The 8,135-nt window shown below is 40.8% G+C and overlaps 1 non-coding gene across 1 annotated transcript; it reads left to right on the top strand.

Moving 5' to 3' along the window:
• The first annotated feature begins 7,239 nt into the window (after positions 1-7,239).
• Positions 7,240-7,346, top strand: LOC147920875 (small nucleolar RNA R71). Its single transcript, XR_015591921.1, has one exon. It is a non-coding gene; the product is annotated as a small nucleolar RNA R71 (small nucleolar RNA).
• The last annotated feature ends 789 nt before the right edge of the window (positions 7,347-8,135 follow it).

The raw sequence follows: 8,135 nt of genomic DNA, 5'->3' as shown, positions 1-8,135 counted from the left end.
TAACTCTGAGTAACAAAATTAGATGAGTTTAAGTCTACTGACAATAATTAATCGTTCTTAATGCCTGCTTGTTCATATTGCTAGTGCGACAGTGTGGTAATGTGTTCAAGGTTGATTGTTGCTAGTGCGAAAGTGTGGTGACAAGGTCTTAGAGGTTCATTGTCTAGGAAATAATTGCTTGAGGTATGTAAGGCATCTGTACTGGTCTAGAACACTTAGGATTCGATTACCCCCATCCTTAGGAACTTTCGTATTTTATTTATTTGCATTTCCTTCACTTACTCGACTACTTACCCGATCAGGTACACGATAACCTGTATCGAGTAATACCTCGAGCTGTTCATATCTCACTTGCATACTCGATCACCCCACTCGATCCTGTACTCGATTGCTTGCATCGAGTGCTTAGGTCGTGTGGTTTACTTGTTTATATTCTTTTACTTTGTTTATTTTAGGAATCATTAGAACCAAAACCCTAATTGCTTGGCTTGACTTGCTTTGTTCTGATCATATCCTTCCCGCTAGCAATACACAACCATTTGGATTGATAACCCTTTGTACTACAACTGCATAGGGGATTGATACCCTGGGTGAAAACCTGTCTGTCACACTTCCTTGAAGGGCACATCGCAAGCCAATAAAATCAGTGTGATCAGTCCTCCAATGGAGATCTCTCTGCCTCCTTCTCTTCTCTTAATAGCCCATGACTTGAGGTAGAGGAACTGATCGAGCAGCACAAACACCATGCTAGTATCCGCAACATCCCCAACTAGCGGTGTACCATCCCTAGCATTGTCCAAAACTTCACACAATGCAATTTCAAGCAGCTGAAGCTCGTGATCATTCACATTCCCAGTCTCCTTTCTAGCAAAAAGAGTGCATGCGAGGGACTTGTGAAAATACCTTAAGACAGGGCTCCTTATTTGAGCGGATTTGGTGCTTGTGGACTTGTAGGGGAGCTTGTCTCCTATTGTCAGCCACAGGGACCTCATTTCCTCCTTGCTAACCTCCATTCCTTCTCCATTACCAGCCTTGAAACCATACAGCTTCTCCATCTCCTTGAAAGTGAGCCGGTACTCCTTGTTCCTCACAGAGAAGGTGATGAATCCGATCCCTCCATCGGGTAGTAGGGTCGGGTGGTCTTCGAAATAATGTAACCGCAGTGTGGAGAGGAAACGAACCGTCTCATCCTCATAAGCCTCGAGGTTAGCTCGCATCATCTGGCCCAGGTGGCAAATGTTGAACAGGAACTCGACATCTCTAGCGATGCCCAACTGCTTCATTGTCTCACGATGAGGGTAGCGGGTACCAACGACGCTCATCTTCTGGAAAACCTTGAAGAGTGAAACTTGGCATTTGTGTGGGTGATGATGAATGAGATGATATGATGTGATGATGAACAGGTGGAATGCAAGGAGTTTCAATTTCCCTTATGCTGTTGTAGTATAAGAGATGTCAATCCTAAATGAGTGTTATGCAAGCAATCATGTTATGAATATTTGTCTAAGTCAAGCCAAATATGTAGGATGTTTGTCACTAACAACCTAATGATGAATGTAAAATGCAGAATGTAAAAGCTTATTAAACTAGATGTTAAAAGTAATGATCTAAACAACAGTGCAATGAAACAGAAATAGAAACTATAATAATGCAAGTAATAAACTAATGCAGGGCAAGTAATGAACAGGAAACTAAATGAATGTAACAGAAAAGCAACTAAAATGAAACAGGAATTGAAACAGGACAAACACAAAACATAAACAAGAATTCTGGGGATGAGCTCGAGCAAGCACTCGATCGAGTGAGCGATCGAGTACAGGGTCGAGTCGGACAAATGCGAGAAACAGAGCAATGCAAACAAAACAGAGCAAGACAAAAGTAAATCAAACAACGACCAAACAACAGGATTTAAACTAAGAAATCAATTGACAAGGAAGGTCTTGAGGAGGGATTCATGAGCTGAACTAATGATTAAGGTCATCTAACTTGGTCAACAAATCTCAATCAACTTGAGCTAATCTCTAGACAATGATCTCCTAGAACATGTTAATCCACTCTCATGGCAAAAACAATCAAGCTCATATATTTCTAGACTTGTTCTCACAAAGCAAAGAACTTATACAAGCAAGCATTAAGCAACAGATCATTTATGTCAAAAATCAAACAAGACAACTAATCTCTTAGCATGCCTAATGATAATCTCTAGATCTAACCTTATCTTGCAACCTAGACATTGGTGTGATGCTAAGAAGCTTAAAATCAAATCCTACCCTCTCAGTTATAGGATCAGCATAGAGTACATCTAGCCTAGAAGAGATCAATAACAATCAAGCTTGACCTAGCTAAACAAACCTCAACCACAATCCAGCCTAACCCATCCTCAAGATCCTAAGCAACTACTCAAAAATGCTAAACATGATGAACAAAGTCATAAACCCAGAAAATAACAAAACTTGCATCATTAGAAAGATAAAGCAGAGATCTACAATATTGAAGAAGGAATCAAACTCGAATTCTTTATACTTTGAGAGTTATTGAACAAACAAGTATGAAGAAATCTCTTGTTTTCTCCTTTAAAAGTAGAACAAAATCTAAGAAATGTAAAAAGCAAAAAGCATAAATTTCCAAAAGGGTAAAAACTAGGTTTATAGACTTTCTCCCAGGTGGCTCCCCTTGGTGGCTGACGGGTACAAGGCCTTTTTATAGAAAAAGTAGTGGAAGCCCTAAAAATGCTAAAAGACAAAATAGCTAGGCGGCTCGGTCAACTCGACCTGGTGCTCGGTCGAGTGACCGGTCGAGTTGGCTCTTCTTGTGCTCCTTCCACTCGGTCGATTCCTTCTCCGCACACGGTCGAGTGTCTGGTCGAGTGGGCGGTCGAGTGGAACTCCGGACCTTGATTCTTCACCTCTAACTCCCTTGCTTTCTTCTCTTGATAGCTTCACTCCTCTTCAGCATTGCTTCCATGCTCCTTAGGCTCCAAAATCACCTGTTTATGCAAGAAAATATGCAAATGCAATGCAACTATACTCTAATGCATTAACAGTCCTAAAAGCTATGCAAATATGGTGAAACTAGATAGCAAATGATGCAAAAGAGGTGAAAATACTAAGGGAAAACAAGGTAAAATATATGAACATCAAAGAGTTTTGCCAGAGTCTCCACTTCCTTCTGCTTCAGCCTTCGCGATGCTTGGCGTGTTCTCTCTCTCTGTTCCTCCTCTGTGTCACGATCCTCTTCCTCAGCTGCTCTCTCAGCTACCTTCTCAGCCTTCTCGGAAGCTGGTCTCTTTCCTCTTGCAACCGCAGCTCTGCTCCTTAGCCGCGACGTTTGGATCTCCTCGGGCTCTTCTCTACCAGCATCAGAATCGACCTCCATGGGGTCGGTAATGGTTCTCTCGGACGTAGATAGGTCCCTACGTCGAGGAGATCGACGAACAGCACTTGCCATCGGACTACGTGAGCGAACTCGATGGTCTACACGATCGGTTGCTCGAGCACCGGATCGTGTGGATGATCGGGTCGAGCATCGGGTGGGGAAGCAAAACGTCCAGCCAGCGGTTGGGAATGCGGAACGTTTCCTCTTCCTTGGGATTATCGAGGTTCGACGGCATCACCTCTGGTTGTAGCAGTGGTGGAGGTTGATCTTCTCCCCTTCCTTTGGTAGGTTTTCGTGTGTGGCTCCATTGTCGAATCCTTGAGAAGAAAAACAACTAAGCCTCGAGATTAATAGGGTTAGTTCCCAAAGAAAATCGAAGGTCACTCGAGTTTGAGAGAGAATAGAAAGTAGGGAAAACAAAAAGCTCTAGGGTAGAGAAACTTATCAGTGCTGTTGAGGAGGAAGTGTTCGAAACCCTTAAATAGAGTAGGGTTGGTTGGTGGGCTTCGCCGAGAGGTCGCTTGTGGAATTCGGACTCTATTCGAGTACAATATCGGGTGGGATGATCGAGTAAGCAAGATAAGCAAGAACAGCTCAAGGTGTTACACGAAGCAGGTGATCGTGTACCTGTTCGGCTAAAGGATCGAGTGATGAATAAAAATGCAAGCAATTAAAATACAAAAGCTTCTAAGGATGGGGTAATCGAATCTTAAGTGTCCCTGACCAATACAGATATCTTACTTGCCTCAAGCAAATATTTCCTAGACAATGAATCTCTAAAATCTTGTTAAAACACTCTCAATATAGAAACAATCAACCTTAAACACTTCCCTACCCAACTCTCGTTGGAGAAACATGATCAAGCAGGCATTGAGACCCGATTCATTATTGTCAATAAACCCCTTACTCATCTAATCTCTTAGGCTAAATTATTAAATCTCTAGCATTGGTTGATTCAAGCATTTCATCTACACCTCTAGGTGGTTAAACACCTTAGATCTAATCTCACCCTCTCGGTTTGTTGACAGCATTAAGAACACCAACCTATAAGGGAATCTATAAAACATATACAATCAAACTAAGACATCCTAACCGATCAAGAACACAACATCATCTATCCCATCCCTAGAAACTTTGCTACACTACTCAGAAATCATTGCAAGAAACATAAAAACATGCATGAACGAAAATTGCATTGTATTAAAAGATAGAGTAGAGAATAGAGAGTACAAAGTAGAAATCTAAAGAAATAACAAAAACTTATAAAATAAATCCTAACAAAAGTGAAAAGTGTTTTGAGTCGCTCTAGATCTCTCCCAGAAGCTCTCGCTCTCTGTTTTAGGGTCTGCGGCGTGCTCGTTTGCGAGGAAGAAGAGGGGGGTTTATATATGGAAACCCCTTTGACCTAGATTCCCAGTCCTGCCTGAGGGTCTACTCGATAGGGTACACGAGGATAAGGTCGGGTTACTCCTCGGATAGATCTTCGGGTTGTTCTTCCTGCTCTTGGATCTTCCTCGATCGTGTTGGGGTTCGGACTGTTCTTCCAGCTCGATGGCTCCTTCGGGTACATGCTCGGATTTGTCCTTGTTTCTCCCCATTTTAGGCTCTAAAGCACATGTTTTCATCCAAAGTATGCAAATGCAAGAATGCAACACCCTAAATGGCCTAAAAGTGAATTCCTACAGTTAATGACCTAAAAATGCTAAGTTAAGGGTATAAACAATGCAGAATGTAGACAAAAAAAAAGATGCTAAAAACATGTAAATTAGAGAGTTATCACCAATCTAAACAACCATAACTCTTATCCATCCTAATCCATCCTCAAGATCCTAGACCACTACTCACAATCACAAAACATGATGAACAAAGTCATAAACCCAGAAATCAATGAAACTTGCATTATTAGAAAGATGAGATGAAGATCTACAATATTGAAAAAGAAATCAAACTCAAATTCTTAATACTTAGAAAGTTATGGAACCAACAAGTATCAAAGATTTCTTAAAAATAAGCAAAAGTGGCTAGAGAATCTAAAATAATAGAAAATTAAAAGTAGATAATACCCAAAAGAGGTAAATACTAGGTTTACAGATTTTATCTAAAAGTGGCTCTCCTTTGTGGCTGCAGGGTACAAGCCTTTATATAGGAGAGAGGAGGAAGCCCTAAAAGTAGCTAGAAGACAAAATGGAGGGTCGTCGGTCAACTCGACCAGGTGCTCGGTCGAGTGCTTGGTCGAGTGGCCTCTTCCTCTGCTGCTTCCACTCGATCGAGTCCTTCTCCGCACACGGTCGAGTCTGGTCGAGTGGGCGGTCGAGTGGACTTCCGAACTTGGTTTCTTCTGCTCTAACTCCTTGATCTTCTTCACTTTGATAGCTCAAATCTTTCTCAACATCCTTCCATGCTCCTTAGGATTCAAATTCACCTGTTTATGCAAGAAACTATGCAAATGCAATGCAATTCTACTCTAATGCATAAACAGTCCTAAAGCTACTCAGTAATGGCTAAATGTGCTTATAAATCATGCAAAAGGTGTGAATATACTAAGGTAAAACATGGTGAAATATATGAACACCATATGTTCAAAAAAATCTAAATAAATATAACATTTCATCAGAAATTTTAAAAAATAAGATTACTTTTTGAAAAATATAAAAACAAATCACGAGTCTTTTCAACTCTCGTTTGATCATTACTACTGATGCAACTACTGACCCACAGAACTTACTGAGTGTGTGAAATTTAAAAAGAAGATCTACGATCTAAAACATATATTTGTCATTTATCAAATTACTTGATTAAAGTTTTGGTAAAAAGCCAAATGCATAAAGTAATAAGTATTTCAATATGAAATTTATTTGTTTTTTAAATAATTATTTTAGTACTTTTTAATGAATTTCAATTATAAATCAAGTTTAATAAAAATTTTGGTATTTTTAAACATTTATATAATTATATATTACATTTATTATGTTTTAACCGCTATTGCACCCGCTGGTCAACCAGTCATAAACTCCCGCAAACGCACCCATTTTAAAATGTTGAACCATTCATTCAAAATGCTTAATAACGCTTGAAACCGCAACCACCCGCTTCTGCAATCTCCCGCAAACGCAACCGCAAACGCTGCGGTTAAACCAGTTGGGCCCTATGTCATTGCTGTCCGCAAGAATGTCTGGTGGTGCCTCCCGAGGTGGTAAGTGGCGTCCACACCGTAGGGCTATTGCGAGCGCAGACTCTTGACTTTTTGAAGTAAAAGCTGATTTATCTGTAAGTAGCTGAATTCGAGAGCTCAAAGCATGAAACTCGTTGTGTAGTTGCTAATAATTGGCCGATAATCGTTGGTCGAGATCACCGAATCGTGTATTAATTTTTACCGCATCAGTCTTCTGAGTGGATAGGACTTGGTGCATCATTGAGATCAAATCGAGGGATGAAGAAGTGTGTGAAGTGGTTGGGCAGATTGACTGGTTATTGGGGATATAGGTTCTGTGCCCTATGTTGTGACCTCCTTTATTATTGATGAAGTTCATTGCCGCCAACTGAGTACTCTCCCCATCTTGTTGTTGAAACTGGTCTTCCCCTGAGATTGCGTGGACATGCTGCTACTGGTTGAAGAGCTTGTCTAATTTGTCATTGAGGGCTTTCATGTCTCTCTTGTACTTGGCATCATCCTCTCCAGTAGAGTGTATAGTGCGATCATACTCCTGATTGTAATGTCCATCAGATTGAGCCAAGTTCTCTACTGGATCCTAACCTTCATCAACATCCTTGTCGAGGAAATTCCCATTACTAGCGGTGTCCAGCAAGATCCGTATCTTAGGGACGACACCTCGGTACAGTGTACTTAGAAATGAAGCATTGTTGAAGCCATGATGAGGGCATCTACTTGTGTATCCCTTGAAACGTTCCCAAGCTTCATTGAACGTCTCATTGCTTTTCTGAATTGATAGACAAGTTTTCACCCAGGGTATCAATTCCCTATGCAGTTGTAGTACAAAGGGTTATCAATCCAAATGGTTGTCTATTTCTAGCAGGAAGGATATGATCAGAACGTTACAAGTCAAGCCAAGAAGATAGGGTTTTGATCTAACAGTACTAGAATAAATGAAAGCCAAGAATATAAACTAAGAAACCACATGATAACTCTCTAATTTACATGTTTTTAGCATCTTTTTTTGTCCATATTTTGCATTGTTCATACCTCTAACTTAGCATGCTTAGGTCATTTACTGTAGGAATGCACTTTTAGAGCATTTAGGGTGTTGCATTTCTGCATTTGCATATTTTGGATGAAAACAGGTGCTAAAGAGCCAAAAATGGGGAAAAACAAGGACAACTCGAGCTTGTACCCGAAGGAGCCATCGAGCTGCAAGAACAAGTCCGAACCCCAACACGATCGAGGAGGATCCAAGAGCATGAAGAGCAACCCGAAGATCCACCCGAGGAGTAACCCGACTTCACGCTCGTGTACCCCATCGAGTAGATCATCGGGCAGGTCTGGGAAGCTAGGTCAAATGGGTTTCCATATATAAACCCCCTCTTCCCCTAGCTTGCAAACGAGCATGCCGCATACCCTCAAACCAGAGAGCGAGAGCTTCTGTGAGAGAACTGAGCGACTCAACATTTTTCTTCTTGTTTTGCATTTTTATTTTGTAGTTTTCTTAGATTTATATCCTTTACTTTCTCTACTCTACTCTATCTTTTAATACAATGTCATTTTCATTCATTTTGATTGCTTTGTTATTCGTTTCTATGTCCGA

Source organism: Camelina sativa, chromosome 19 (genome assembly GCF_030686135.1).
Source record: "Camelina sativa cultivar CO46 ecotype springtype chromosome 19, ASM3068613v1".
Taxonomy (NCBI): Eukaryota; Viridiplantae; Streptophyta; class Magnoliopsida; order Brassicales; family Brassicaceae; genus Camelina; species Camelina sativa.
Note: the sequence above shows the minus strand (reverse complement) of the source record. Positions and strands in the feature narration are given on the sequence as shown.